This window comes from Heterocephalus glaber, unplaced genomic scaffold, assembly GCF_053883595.1.
Source record: "Heterocephalus glaber isolate CG9 unplaced genomic scaffold, H.glaber_assembly_v1.0 deba00001720, whole genome shotgun sequence".
In the NCBI taxonomy this organism is placed as follows: Eukaryota; Metazoa; Chordata; class Mammalia; order Rodentia; family Bathyergidae; genus Heterocephalus; species Heterocephalus glaber.
In genome coordinates this window covers 12,653,129-12,668,562 of record NW_028258433.1, presented here as the reverse complement: position 1 = coordinate 12,668,562, position 15,434 = coordinate 12,653,129, and the positions used below count along the sequence as shown (strand labels likewise).

At 35.8% G+C, this 15,434-nt stretch overlaps 1 pseudogene; it reads left to right on the top strand.

Annotated features, from left to right (window-relative positions):
* Nucleotides 1-14,589, top strand: part of LOC147821717 (ankyrin repeat domain-containing protein 26 pseudogene) — a 54,993-nt pseudogene extending 40,404 nt beyond the window's left edge.
* Nucleotides 14,590-15,434: the final 845 nt, after the last annotated feature.

The window sequence follows — 15,434 nt, the reverse complement described above, 5'->3', positions numbered from 1 at the left end:
GGGCTTCCCAGCCACCATCCCTCCTGCTGCTCCCAGCCCAGAGGAAAGGGCTTTTGGGCCACCATCCCTACCGCTGATCCCCGCCCCTGGTCCACCTCTCCCAGCTCAGAGGAGGTAATCCGTGCAGGTGCCAACAACCCCCCCCCCCAGTCGAAATGAGAAAACAAGTAAATAAGTCTCAAAACCAGACTTCCAAATCACCTACAGCAACCCCAAAGGGAAATGAGATGGAAAACTCTGATACTCAGCCACCTAGACCCACTGAACTGGCAACAAAAGGGGATCTGGAAAAAATGAAATCAGAAATAATCTCCCAAATAACAGCAGAAATTGTGCCCCTAGTGCAAGACATGATTAATAAATCTAGAGAGGAGCTCAGGAACATGATGGAATCCCAACATAAGAAACAAATGGAATCCATAAAGCAGATGCAAATAGATTTCCAGGAGATGAAAAACTTCATTGAAAGTCTACACAGCAGAATGAGCCAATGTGAGGACAGAATTTCACATATAGAACATAAGATTGCAATTAGTGACCAGGAAAAGAAAAATTGCTCCAAAATTATAAGGGAACATGAGAAATCAATCCAGCAGCTGCTAGATGATGCAAAGAAGAATAACATAAGACTGATTGGAGTCAATGAAGAAAGAGGAGAGAGTGCAGATGACTTAAAAGATCTCTTCACAGAAATAATGGCAGAAAACTTGCCAAGCAGGGGAAAAGAGCTTGACATACAGATAAGTGAGGCATATACGACTCCAAATAGCCTTGATCAAAAAAAAATCTACACATAGGCATATAATTGTTAAGATTCCAGAAACTCAACAGAAGAACAAAGTTCTACAAACAGTCAGAGAAAAGAAACAAATCACATACAAAGGAAAGCCCATCAGAATCACAGCAGACTTCCCAACACAAACCATCAAGGCAAGAAGAGCTTGGAGTGACATATTCCAAGCCCTAAAAGAAAACAGCCTCCAATCCAGATTGATGTACCCTGCAAAACTATCTTTCAAAATGGATGGAGAAATAAGATATTTTCCTGACAAAGAGCACCTTAGGAACTTCCTGAATACCAAACCAGCACTACAAAGAATTTTACACAATATCCTAGAAACAGACACTGAGGATCACAACCCCAGGAAGCAAAGCAGAATAAACCCATCTGGCATGACAAGAAATTAAATGGAAAGGGGGAGAACCCAACAAAAAGAAAAAGTCATGGCAATGACAAGTCAATATGTTTCATTTATAACCATCAATGTTAATGGTCTCAATTCACCAATCAAAAGAAATAGACTGGCAGAATGGGTCAAGAAGCAAGATCCAACAATATGCTGAATACAAGAAACACACTTAATTCAAAAGGAAACTCATAGACTGAAAGTTAAAGGGTGGAAAACAATACTCCATGCAACAGGAACCCAAAAAAAAGCAGGAGTAGCTATCCTCTTTGCAGATCAAGTAGATTTCGAACCAACACTGATTAAGAGAGATGAAGAAGGACACTACATCCTTGTAAAGGGAACAATCCAAGAGGAAAGGATGACAATCATAAATATCTATGCACCCAACACTAGTGCACCCAACTATATCAAACAAATACTAACAGACATGAAAAGTCATATATGCACTAATACAATTGTAGTGGGGGACCTCAACATCCCACTGTCACAAACAGATCAACTAGACAAAAATAAGTAATGAAATACTAGAACTCAATCGAACTCTTGAACAAATGAACTTAACAGATGTTTACAGAGTCTTACACCTCACAAAATCAGAATACACATTCTTCTCAGCTGCACATGGGTCATTCTCCAAAATAGCCCACATACTCACACATAGAACATGTTTAAGTAAGTGCAAAGGAATTGAAGTTATCCCCTGTGTATTATCAGACCATAGTGGGATGAAATTGGAGATCCATAGCAAAAGAAACTCAAAAAATTTCATAAACAGGTGGAAATTGAACAACACACTTCTGAATAACCAACGGGTCACAGAAGAAATTAAAGAAGAAATCAGACAGTTCCTTCAATTAAATAACAATGAGAATACAATATATTGCAATTTAGGGGACACAATGAAAGCAGTCTTAGGAGGGAAATTCATAGCAGTGAATATGCATATTAAGAAAACAGAACGAACCCAATTAAACAACCTGATGCTAAACCTCAAGTTTCTAGAAAAAGAAGAGCAGGACAACGCCAGAGCTCATACAAGGGAGGAAATTACAAAGATCAGAGGAGAAATCAATGTAATGGAGACTAAGAGAATGATACAAAAAAATCAATGAAGCCAAGAGTTGGTTCTTCAAAAGAATCAACAAAATTGACAAACCTTTAGCCAAACTTGTCAGAAAAAGGAAAGAAAAGGCCCAAATCCACACAATTAGGAATGAAAAGGGTGAAATTACAACAGACCCAGCAGAGGGTCAGACCCAGCTGAGGATCATCAATACCTACTTCCAGAACGTATACACCAATAAGATGGACAACACAGAAGAAATGGACAGATTCCTAGATACATATGAATTACCAAAGTGGAACGAAGAAGACCTAAAAATTCTGAACAACCCAATATCAACCAATGAAATTGAAAATATAATTAACTTATCAACTAAGAAAATCCCGGGCCCTGATGGCTTCACTGCTGAAATCTATAAGACATTTAGAGAGGAACTCTTGCCACTACTGTTTAAACTCTTCAATGAAATTGAAAGGGAAGCAATACTCCCAAATTCATTCCTGGAAGCAAGCATCAACCTTGATCCCCAAAGCACAGAAAGACCCAACTGAAAAGGAGAACGATAGACCAATCTCACTCATGAACAGAGATGCAAAAATCCTTAATAAGATAAAGGAAAACAGAATGCAGAAGATCATCAAGAAGATCATACCCCCTGATCAAGTGAAATTCATCCCAGGGATGCAGGGATGATTCAATATACGCAAATCAATCAATGTAAGACACTATATAAATAGAGCCAAGGACAAAAAACATATGATTATCTCCATAGAAAAAGGAAAACATTTGACAAAATCCAACATGCATTTATGATAAAAACCCTACAAAAAATTGTAATAGATGGTCTCTACTTCAAACTGATAGAAGCCATCTATGAAAAACCAACAGCCAATGTCATACTAAATGATCAAAAACTGAAATCCTTCACACTAAAATCAGGAACAAGACAAGGATGTCCACTATCACCACTCTTGTTCAATATAGTTCTGGAAGCATTAGCCTTGGAAATTAGCCAAGAGAAAGAAATAAAAGGAATAAAGATAGGAAATGAAGAAGTCAAATTGTCATTATTTGCAGATGACATGATACTCTATATAGAAGACCCCAAGAACTCCACCAACAGTCTTCTAGACTTAATAACCAAATTCAGTCAAGTAGCTGGTTACAAGGTCAACACACAAAAATCAATAGCTTTCCTCTACACAAATGACAGACTCACCGAGAGAGAAATAGGGCAAATAATTCCTTTCACAATAGCATCCAAAAAACTGAAATACCTAGAAATCAACCTAACAAAAGAAATCAAAGACCTCTTCTCTGAAAACTATGGCACTCTGAAAAGAGAGATTGAAGATGATATCAGAAAATGGACAGACATCCCCTGCTCCTGGGTAGGAAGGATTAATATAGTGAAAATGGCCAGACTTCCAAAACTGCTATATAGATGTAATGCAATTCCAATTGAGATCCCAGCAGCATACTTCATGGACCTTGAGAAAACAATCCAAAAATTCATTTGGAACAAGAAGAGACCCACAATAGCAAAAGCAATTCTAGGTAACAGAGACATGGCAGGGGTTATCACAATCCCCAACCTGTAACTCTACTACAAATCTACTGTGATAAAAACAGCACAGTACTTGCAAAGAAACAGACCTGAGGACCAGTGGAATAGATTAGAAGATGCAGAAACAGCACCAGACACACTCAGCCATCTCATCTTTGACAAAGGAGCCAAACACCCTCACTGGAGGAAAGATAGCCACTTTAATAAATGGTGCTGGAAAAATTGGGTTTCAACTTGCCAAAGATTAAAACTAGACCTATATCTCTCACCATGCACTAAACTAAAATCAAAATGGATTAAAGATCTAAATATTAAAATAGAAACTCTGAACCAGTTGGAACAGAGGTTAGGTAGAACCCTTGAAGACATTGGTGTAGGAAAAGATTTTATGAACAAAACCTCAATTGCCTGTGAACTAGCACAAACAATCAACTAGTGGGATCTCTTCTTATTAAAAGGCTTCTGCACAGCAAGAGAAACCACCAGCAGTGTGAAGAGACAACCCACAATGTGGGAAAAAATCTTCACCTGCTCTTCCTCAGACAAAGGTCTACTATCTCGAATCTATGAAGAACTTAAAAAGATCAGACCTCCCAAATTTAAAGACCCAATCTGAAAATGGGCATCTGAAATGAACAGACATTTCTCAGATAAAGAAGTAGAAATAGCAAATAAATACATGAAAAAATGTTCAACTTCACTGGTCTTTTGAGAGATGCAAATGAAAACAATGCTGAGATTGCACTTCACTCCAGAAAGAATGGCTGCTATCATGAACTCCACCAATAACAAATGCTGGCGGGGCTGTGGGGAAAGAGGAACCCTGTTCCACTGCTGGTGGGAGTGTAGACTGGTGCAAGCACTGTGGAAATCAGTATGGAGATACCTCAAAGAAGTAGGACTGGAAGTCCCATTTGACCCCACTATTCCACTGCTGGGGATCTTCCCCAAAGAATTAAAAGAATCATACCACAGTGGTATATGTGCGCCCATGTTCATAGCAGCACAGTTTGTGATAGCTAAAACTTGGAAACAGCCCAAATGCCCATCAACTGGAGACTGGATAAAGAAAATGTGGGGTTTTTTTTAAATGGAGTACTACTGAGCCATAAAAAATGAGAAATTAGAGACATTTATAGCTAAGTGGATGCTTCACTCTTAAGTGAAATAAATAGGACACACATGTATAAATACAGAATAGTTTCTCTGGTGTGAGAAACTGAAAGTGTAAATATGGACTAAAATGTATAGTAGGTAATGTGAAATAGGAGGAAAAGGGGCAAAGGGGAAGGAAGTGGGAGGGCTAGAGGAAAGGATAGAAGGGAATGGGATTAATATGAGAAAATAGAAAAACAGGAACAAAATCTTTGTAAATAGGGAGGAATGGAGGGGTTGAAGGGAGGGCTTGGCAAGGGCTAAAAATAAGAACCAAAAGAGACTATGTAAAGGTGCAAATTTCTAATGATGAATGTCATTATATTGTATACCTAAAATGTACCAATGATTAGAATGAATAATCGATAAAGCAAAATAGGAAGAAAAGGTCCAAAGGGGTAGGGGTAGTGGGAGCGGCGGGGAAAAGGAAAGAAGGGAAAGGAAAAATGCTGAGAAATGGAAAAAATGGAAATAAAGTCTTTGTAAATAGGGAAGGGTGGAGGGGGTGAAGGGAGGGCTAGGAATGGGGAAAAAATAAGAACCAAGATGCATTATGTAAAGGTATAATTCCCAATGAGAAATGTAATTGTGTTGTATACCTACAATGTACCAATAAAAGAATTCAATAAAAAAAAAAGATGAGATTCCAGTTGTTGTTGATTCTTTGGGCTAGTTCCTGAGCTACTGAGGTTTTGTTCATAAAGTCTTTTCCTATTCCAATGTCTTCAAGAGTTCTACCTATGTTATCTTCCACCAAGTTTAGTGTTTTTGTTATAATATTTAGATCTTTAATCCAGTTTGATCTTAGTTTATGCATGGTGATAAATATGGGCCTAGTTTTAATCTTTGGCATGTTGAAATCCAGTTTTTCCAACACCATTTATTAAATAGGCTATCTTTCCTCCAATGAGGGTGGTTGGCTCCTTTGTCAAAATGAGGTGGCTGAGTATGTCTGCAGTTGTTTCTGCATCTTCTAATCTATTCCACTGATCCTTGGGTCTGTTTTTTTTTGCCCGTACCATGCTGTTTTTATCACAGTAGTTTTGTAGTATAGTTTCAAGATGGGGATTGTGATACCTCTGTCATGTCTCTGTTGCCTAGAATTGCTTTTGCTATTCTATGTCTCTTCTGGTTCCAAATGAATTTTTGGATTGTTTTCTCTTGTTCTGTGAATTATAATCTTGGAATTTCATTTGTCATTGCATTAAATCTATATAGCAGTTTTGGAAGTATGGCCATTTTCACTATATTGATTCTTCCTACCCAGGAACAAGGGATGTCTTTCCATTTTCTTATAAACTCTTTGGTCTCTTTTTTCAGAGTGCTGTAGTTTTCTTTGTACGGGTCTTTTTCTTCCTTTGTTAGAGTGATTCCTCGATATTTCATTTTTTAGATGCTATTGTAAAAAGAATTTTTCCCTAATTTCTCTCTCAGTGAGTCTGTTATTTGTGTATAAGAAGGCTACTGATTTTTGAGCATTGACCTTGTATCCAGCTACTCTACTGAATCTGTCAATTACTTCTAGAAGTCTTTTGACAGAGTTTTTTGGGTCTTCTGTGTAAAGTATCATATCATCAGCAAATAATGACAGTTTAACTTCTTCCTTTCCTATCTTTATTCCTTTTATTTCTTTCTCTTTTCTAATTGCTGTGGCTAATGTTTCCAGAACTATATTGAACAGGAGTGGCGATAGTGGGCATCCTTGTTTTCTTCCTGGTTTTAGCATGAAAGTTTTCAGTTTTTGACCATTTAGTATGATATTGGCTGTTGATTTTTCATAGATAGCCTTAATCATGTTGAGAAAAAGACCTTCTATTCCAATTTTCTGTAGAGTTTTTATCATTAATGGGTGTTGGATATTGTCAAATGCCTTTTCTGCATCTATTGAGATGATCATATGTTTTTTTCCTTGGCTTTGTGAATATAGTGTATTACATTTACTGATTTACATATGTTGAACCATCCTTATATCCCTGGGATATATCCAATTTGGTCAGGGTGTATGATCTTCTTGATGACACTCTGTATTCTGTTTGCCAGTATCTTGTTGAGGATTTTTGCCTCTATATTTATTAGGGAGATTGACTTTTAGTTCTCTTTTTGGGTTGGGCCTTTCCCTGGTTTTGAAATCAAAGTAACACTTGCTTCCAGGTATGAATTTGGAAGTATTGCTTCCCTTTCAATTACACTGATGAGTTTAAAGAATAATGGTGATAATTCTTCTTTAAATGTTTTGTAGAATTCAGTAGGGAAGCCATCAGGACCTGGGCTTTTCTCTGTTGGTAGATTTTTTTATTACATTTTCAATTTCACTTACATTTTCAATTTCACTCATTGTAATTGGGGTGGTTAACATTTCTATATCTTCTTCATTTAACTTTGGAAATTCATATGTATCTAGGAATCTGTCCATTTCTTCTGTGTTTTCCGTTTTATTAAAAGTAGGTATTGATGATCCTCTGGATTTCTGCTGGATCTGTTGTGACTTCACCTTTTTCATTCTTAATTGCATGGATTTGAACCTTTTCTTTCCTTTTCTTGATAAGGTTGGCTAAAAGTTTATCAATTTTATTTATTCTTTCAAAAAACCAACTCTTTGATTCATTGATTTTTTGTATCATTTTCTTAGTCTCCTTTGCATTGATTTCTGAGCTGATCTTTATAATATCCTCTCTTGTACAAGCTTTGGGTTTGTCATCCTTTTTTTTTTCTAGGAGCTTGAGGTCAGCATTAAGTTGTTTATTTGAGCTCTCTCTATTTTCCTAATATGGGCATTTACTGCTATGAATTTCCCTCACATAACTGCTTTCTTTGTGTCCCACAGATTCCTGTATGTTGTACTGACATTATCATTTACTTGTAGAAACTGTCTAATTTCTTCTTTAATTTTCTCTGTGACCTATTGGTTGTTCAGGAGGGTGTTATTCAATTTCCATGTGTTTGTGGGGGTTTTACGGTTTCTTATGTTATTGATCTCCAATTTTATTGGACTATAGTCTGATAATATACGGGGAGTAACTTTAATTCTTTTACATTTACTTAGACATGTCTATGAGCTAGCATGTGGTCTATTTTGGAGAATGACCCATATGCAGCTGAAAAGAAAGTATATTCTGATTTTGTGTGGCGGACCACTCTGTAAACATCTATTAAGTCCATTTGTCCAATAACTTGGTTCAGTTCTAGAATTTCATTGTTGATTTTTTATCTATTTGATCTGTCTATTTGTGATAATGGGGTATTGAGGTCCCCCACTGCAACTGTATTAGTGCTTATTTGGTTTTTCATGCCCATTAATATTTGTTTTGTATAGTTGGGGCCATTCATATTTGGTGCATATATATTTATGATTGTCATCTCTCCTTTTGAATTGTTCCCTTCACAAGGATGTATTGACCATCTTTGTCTCTCTTAATTAGTTTTGGTTTGAAATCTACTTTGTCTGCAAAAAAAGATTTCTACCCCTGCTTTTTTCTGGGTTCCTGTTGTGTGGAGAACTGTTTTCCATTCTTTTACTTCAGTCTATGAATTTCTTTTTGAGTTAGGTGTGTTTCTTGTATACAGCATATTGTTGGATTTTGCTTCTTAATTCATTCTGCCAGTCTATTTATTTTTGATTGGTGAATTGATGCCATTAACATTGATGGCTATAAATGATAGATATTGACTCATCCTTGTCATGATGTTTTATTTTTGTTGGCTTCCCCCCACCCCTTCCCTTTAGTTTCTTGCCTTGCCTGGTAGCTTCCCTCTGTTGGGCCTCATGGAGTTGTGACCTTCATTATCTTTTTCTAGGATACTGTTTAGAGTTGTTTGGAGTGCTGGTTTGGTTTTCATGAAATTTCTCAGGTCTTCTTTGTTGTGGAAGTATCTAATTTCCCCATCAATTTTGAAAAATAGTTTTGTAGGATACAACAGTCTAGGTTGGAAGTTATTTTCTTTTAGGGCTTGAAATACTTCACTCCAGGCTCTCCTTGACTTGAGGGTTTCTGTTTAGAAGTTTGCTGTGGTTGTGATGGGCTTTCCTTTGCAGGTGATTTGTTTCATTTCTCTAACTGTGTGTCAGATTTTGTTCTTCTGTTGAGTTTCTGGGATCTTGACTATTACATGTCTAGGTGTAGATTTTTTCTATTGTGTCTAGTTGGAGTTCTATATGCCTCACTTATCTGTATGTCCAGTCCCTTACCTCTGGCTGGGAAGTTTTTGATTGTTACTTCTGTGAACAGGTTTTTTTTTTCATGTCAATTGTACTTTCTCCCTTTTTTCTGTGGATTCCTATCAGTCTTATGTTATTCTTCTTTGCATCATCTAGCAGCTACTGGATTTATTTTTTGTGGTCCCTTACTATTTGTAAGAAATCTCTGTTTTCATGGTCATTCACTACAATCCTTTCTTCTAAATCTGATATTCTATCTTCACATCTCTTAATCTGCTTTGCATACTTTCAATGGTGTTTTTTTAATCTCCTGGATATCTGTTTGAATCTGTTTCATGGATTCCATTTCTTTCTTATGCTGGGCAATCATGGTTTCCATTTCTTTCTTTTGCTGGCCAAACATGGTTTCTGTTTCTTTCTTAAGCTGGCCATTCATGGCTTCTAGCATGTTTCTGAGCTCCTCTATTTTTTTTATGTTTCTGTTCTAGAGCCTCAAATCATGTCTCTCATTCTGCTCACCATCTCTGTAGTTATCTGGCAGGTTATTTCTGCTTTGAATTTTTCTAGAGCCTCATTCATCTGTTTTGTTACTTCTTTTGCTATCAGTTCAGGATGTCCAGGTGGTTGATTATCAGACTTTTTCACCTCCATTCCCTCAGAATTTGCCTTTTGTGGGGTGGAAGTCTGAGTTTGTGCCTTGCTTAAATGTCTTATCATTTTTGTTTTTGGTATTGTCCTTTGTTTAATTCCTCGGTTGATACTTTGAAGTTGCTTATTGTAAGTATCTTTGTTGTTTGTAGTTAGAACCCTTATTAAATGATTGCTTCTCAGAGGTGTCTTCCTGATATAGCTGGTTTTTAGGTTTTGAGTTTCTAATGGCTCTAAGGCTATCTCATTTTCATTATACCAGGAAGGACAACTGATTAGATCAAGCACAACACCTTAGCCCAAGTGATACAATCAGCAACATCGTAGCATCAAGTACATCTTAGAAAATGATGATTTGTGGTATTTATTAATCTATCACCTTTAACTGTGTGAATTAAATCAAAATCAAGGACCAGCCCAACATATGTTTATAGTGAATAAACTCTTCAATATAACAACTTTACCCTTCAGGATTCAGAGTTAGAAGGAGTTGGGGAGGGAGGGATAGATAGGTAGAAGGATAGGGAAAGGTTAGCCGTGAGGCCAGAGACACAGGAAGATGATGCAAATGCTAAGAAACTGTTGAAGACAAGAGGAAAAGGCAGAATGAAAGAACAAAGACAAGAACAAATCACCCTAACAGCAATAGAGAGGCTAGAAATTGCATTTACTTTCCTTTAAAATTAATGACAATCAAGAGAAGAAAAAGAGAAGAAAAAAAAATAAAGAAGAATTCCAAATTAGATCCAGAACAGGAACAAAAATGGAGATGAAGAAAGATGTGGGACAGTGAGAGTATGAATGAGAGAAAGAAAAAGAAGAAGAGAAGAATAAAAATTTGCAATGAGTACAAAAACATAAAAGTTAAAAATAAAAGAAAAAAAATTTTGCAAATGACAAATAAAAAATAAAATGAAGTCCCTCCTTCAGGGTATGTCTCTGCTTTCACAATAGACAACATGGACAACCATGGGCAGAAAGAAGTCAATGAATCTCAGCAAGACAGTAGCAGACCTGTGAGATTCAGGCAGATTTCTGGCTGCTAATCCCAAGTTGAGCTCCCTGTCCTCCTGCAGGGTTGAACTCTGCAAGGTTCTACTTCAGGTTCCAGCTGCCTTTCCCCTGAAGATAGTCCAGGTTCTGACAGGAAGTGATGATCCCTCCAACTTACCAAGTATGGTGGTCTGGTGTGCCTTTATTGCAGAGATTCTCTTCACTTTTCTACTTCTGTTTTCATGGAGGAGCCTGAGCGAGGCCCTTTTTCTGTTGTTCACTTCTGCTCTATCTTCTGAAGCTCAGGACAATGGCCTTTTTGATCCCCTGTGCCTCTGTAGTTTAGAACCAGGTAGCGGTGCAGCCAGGAGGCCAGAGGTGGGGGGTTGAGGGGCTGCAGGAGCCCACTGGGCTAAGCGGGGCATGGGGATGTAGCAGGGTGGAAATAGATTTTTAAAATGAAGAATTTCTTAAAGAATTGAAATCTTTCAAAAAGAATAAATATTCTCATACTGGAAATCCCAAAACACAACATCTGGAATTGTATATTCTATTGAGAAATGGGTCTAATAACAATTTATGCACAGTGGAAAAGAGGATTTGTATACTCAAAGACAAGCCAATAGAAAACACACCATGGGAAGGTAAAAGGAATAGAAAAGTTAAAAAGAGAACTTTAAAAACACATTATTAAAAACTCTGAAATTCATGTAGTTGAAATTGCAGGAGAAATAGGAGAGAGAGAGAGGGAGAGAGAAGTAGAAGGGTGGGACAGAAGGTAAGAGAGAGAGAGAGAGAGAAAGAGAATGAGGATAGAGAAAAGTCATATTTGAAGAGACAACAGGCAAAAATTTTCTGCACTGATGGAAAACATCAACCCAGAGATTCAAGAGGTTCAGCAAAATATGAGTATAAGATGAAAATTTAATACACTACTAAAGATGATCAAGGATAGTTGAACAAATGAAAAGATAGAATATTTTCTTTGATAGACAAATTCAACCTAGTAAAGATGTCAATTTTCTCTATATTCATTTATAAATTTAATGTAATTTACATGTAAAAAATCAGTAAATTATTTTTTCTGGAGCTTGAAAAATTGATTGTAAAATTTATTTTAAAGAACAAATAAGCAACATTAGTAACAAAATAGGAAAAGAAAAACAAAGAGAATCTGTCTTTATCAAATACTAAAGCATATATAAAAACTAATTAAAAGAACATAGTATTAACACATGGATAAATAAACAGACTGAACAAAATAGAAAATAAGAATGAATTTGATATTTATATCAATTTAGTATGTAAGAGAGGTAATATCTCAAATCTCTGGGGAATGATAGACTATATCAGATGGTGCTAAGATAACTGTAGAATTATATGAAAATGGATAAAATTGAATCCTTCACACCACACAACAGGATTAATTTAAAATCAATGAAGGATCTAAATTTAACCACAAGTTACACAAATTCTAGAATGAACATAAATTAATTAATTTTAATATAGAATGAGGAAATTCTTTACAAATTATAGCTCAAAATCCAAGTGCAATAAAGGAAAAACATAGATAAATTATATTTTTAAAAAAGTTTTGTATGGCAAAATCATCAAAAGCAAAGAACTTGACAATATAGTAAAATATTTTCAATCTATATCACAAGGCAATAGTATCCCCCAAATTTAAAGTCTCCTAAAAATAAGTAAAATGTCTATCAATCCTGTATAGTTAATTAGAAAAAACTGTGAGTGGCTCTTATATGAAAAAGTTGCTCAACCTCCCTCACAATAAGAGATCCAATTTAAGCTACAATGAAATACAATTCTTGTCTTTGGATTGGCAAAAATTTGAAACTGACAACATACTCTATTGGCAAGGCTGAGGAAAAACAAGCTCTATCACATATTGATAGTTGGAATGCAAAATGGTAAAAACTCAACAGAAGATAATTCTTCTAGAAACTCATTCCTAAGATACACTGGCAAAAATACACACCTACGTGATCACTCATTGCACCATTATTGTAATAAAAAATGACTGGAAACAAGCTAAGAGTCCATCAATAGGAGACTTGTCAAATTAACTAAATAAATGTACCAAATGGAATATTACTAAACTACAAGAAATGAAGAATAACTAAATTTTACTATGAAGTGACTTCATAAAAGGAGTGAACAAAAGGAGTAAGATAGGTGGGTTGGACGGAGCGGGGCTCCAGACAGCCAGGGACCTCTCTCTCCACCAGTGTGGTTCTGTTAGTGTATTAAAAATATGGGAGGCGTTACATTCATATGAAACATCAATAGAACTTTAAAAAGATCATGATGAACTGCTTATAGGGAAAACTAAAAAACTGGAAAATAAGGTTAGAACACTACAGAAGGAACTAACAGAAACAAAAGAAGTGAAATCACAGTTAGAACATGAGAAACTACGTCAAGAAGGAGAATTTGGTAATTTAAAATTTGCCTTACAACAAGAAGAGAAGAGATGTTGATCAGTTTTATGAAAAAATTAAAGAACAGTTAAGAAAACAAGAAGTGCAATATTATCAAGTAGTTGAAGCAAAACACCAACTTGCAATTTCTCTTACAACACTAGATATTGAATTGAAGACTGTAAGAATTAAATTGAATCTGGTTTCTGTTAGTCATGAAGATCTATTGCATAAAAATCACAGGTTGCAGCATGAAATTTCCAGGTTAAGACTAGAAATAGATGCAATAGAAAATCAGAACCAGGTAACAGAAAATAAATATCTGGAAGATATTGAAATTGCACATGAAAAGAATGCTGACCTGCAAAGGACAGTAAAACTGAATGAGGAAAGAATATTTCAGTGTAACAGACAGCTTAATAGTCTCACAGTAGAAAGTACAACACTAAATTCTAAACTGGAGAATGAAAAATGAATCAAGGAAAGACTGAAAACAAAAATTGAATCACAGCATTCCAGACTGGCTGCTGCTGTACACGGTTATGATGAAAATCAGACATCAAAAAGAGATGTGGGGGCCGGGAATTTAGCTCAGTGGTTCCGGCGCCTGCCTCACAAGTGCAAGGTCCCAAGTTCGATCCCTGGTACCAAAAAAAAAAGAGAGATGTGGAACTTGCTTTCCACAGAGCAAGGGATGAGTGGGTTCATTTACAGGACAAACTGAATTCTGACATATCTAACCTAAAATGTAACAAGCTGAAAAAAAATTCAATAGCCTAGAAATTGAGCTTCATCACACAAGAGATGCTCTCAGAGAAAAGACTTCAGTTTTAGAACAGGTACAAAGAGACACAAGGCAAACACATTGTCAAATGCAGAAAATTGGACACATGTATCAGGATGAACAAGGGAAAGTGAATAAATACATGGGAAAGTAGGAATCTATAAAAGAGAGATTATCTCAACTACAAAGTGAAAATGCATTGCTTCGACAGCAGTTGGATGATGGTCACAACAGAGTTGACTATAAACGAAGGACACTAATTAATAACGAAGACCAGTTTCATGAGTTTGTGAAGACACTTTCAGGTGAGAGTAGAAAACAAACTCTCATGCTGGAAGACAGAAATAAAGAGTTAATCAATGAATGTAATCATTTAAAAGAAAGAATACATCAGTATGAAAAGGAGAAAGAAAAAGAAATGTGGCAAGAGTTGGAAAAATGTATAACTAGAGGAGTAAGAGAAGCTACTACTGAACTTGAGTCTGGATCCTTTAAAGTTTCTCCCACAAGGTCTGCTAATAAATTGGGCCAAGATCTAATTTCAGAAACATCACAAGAATATCTGGAGATTTTAAGGAGAAGATATAAGATCTGAAAAGATAATTTTGTTTATTGGACTTTATATATATAACATTTTAATTATTTCCTATGAGGTATATGATGTGAACTTTGTTAAAAGAAAAAAACTTCATATCATAGATACATGATAAAAATGTATATGCTATTTTAAACTGTTTCTTGACATCTGTAACTTTTTTTTTTTTTTGGTACCGGGGATGGAACTCGGGTCCTTGCGCTTGTGCAGTGGACGATGAAACCACTGAGCTAAATCCCTGGCTACATCTATAACTTTTAAGTGATCTTTGCAAGTAAAAACCAGTGTGATTAAAAAAAAAAAAAAGGAGTAGCATAGTATGTGTAGTGTACTACGTTTTATTCAAAAAGTGTAAACTTTTCATGTTTTTTTATGAGAGAAAAAAACTTATCTTAAAATAATTACAGTGAAAAGGAATGAAATAGAGGGAACAAAGATAAAGCCAACACTGCTCTAAATATACTTTACTTTGTAGATTTGTCTTTGGAATTATAAATATATATTTTAACTAATTGTAAAGCAAAATTAAGTTTAAAAAGTAGTCCAAGTTGAGTGTGTTCGTGCACACATGTTCATAGCACTCAGAACACATGGTTTATAAGGTATTCTTAAAACATTGAACCTGAATTTGCTATGCCTCTAGATTAGCTCTCACTTTACAGGAAGAAAATTTTCGTAGCCAAATTTATAGGAAATACATGAGAAAGAGGAAAGAGTTTAAAACACAGGATGTAAATGCAAAGTCCAGAATGTAGAAGAATATAAGAAATTCTAGAGAAGAGATTATCCAATTTATTTAACAAATGTATTGCAATAGGAGTGGAAGGGTTATAGATGGGCATAAA